Here is a 266-nt window from a genome sequence, read left to right as displayed (position 1 = left end):
CTGTCCTCAGACCCTGCCGGGGGGTGAAATCCGTCAGACGGCTTTGAAAAAAAAACAAACGGGTTGGTTTAAAAAAGAAAAATTAATCGTTGGTTGAGATTTAGTCGATTTACGTGATTTTTTGCTACGATTAGAAGGTTAAAAAAAAAAAGTATTTCAAGCTTTAAAAACCTTCCGCTACGTGATTTCTCGTTCATAAACTATCGCGTCGTTATAAAAAGGGGGCGGCGGAGCCGCGGGGGTTGGTTTGGCCGACGCCGCTTGGA

This window comes from Buceros rhinoceros, unplaced genomic scaffold (genome assembly GCF_000710305.1).
Source record: "Buceros rhinoceros silvestris isolate BGI_N320 unplaced genomic scaffold, ASM71030v1 scaffold32679, whole genome shotgun sequence".
NCBI lineage: Eukaryota > Metazoa > Chordata > Aves > Bucerotiformes > Bucerotidae > Buceros > Buceros rhinoceros.
This window is presented reverse-complemented; position numbering follows the sequence as displayed.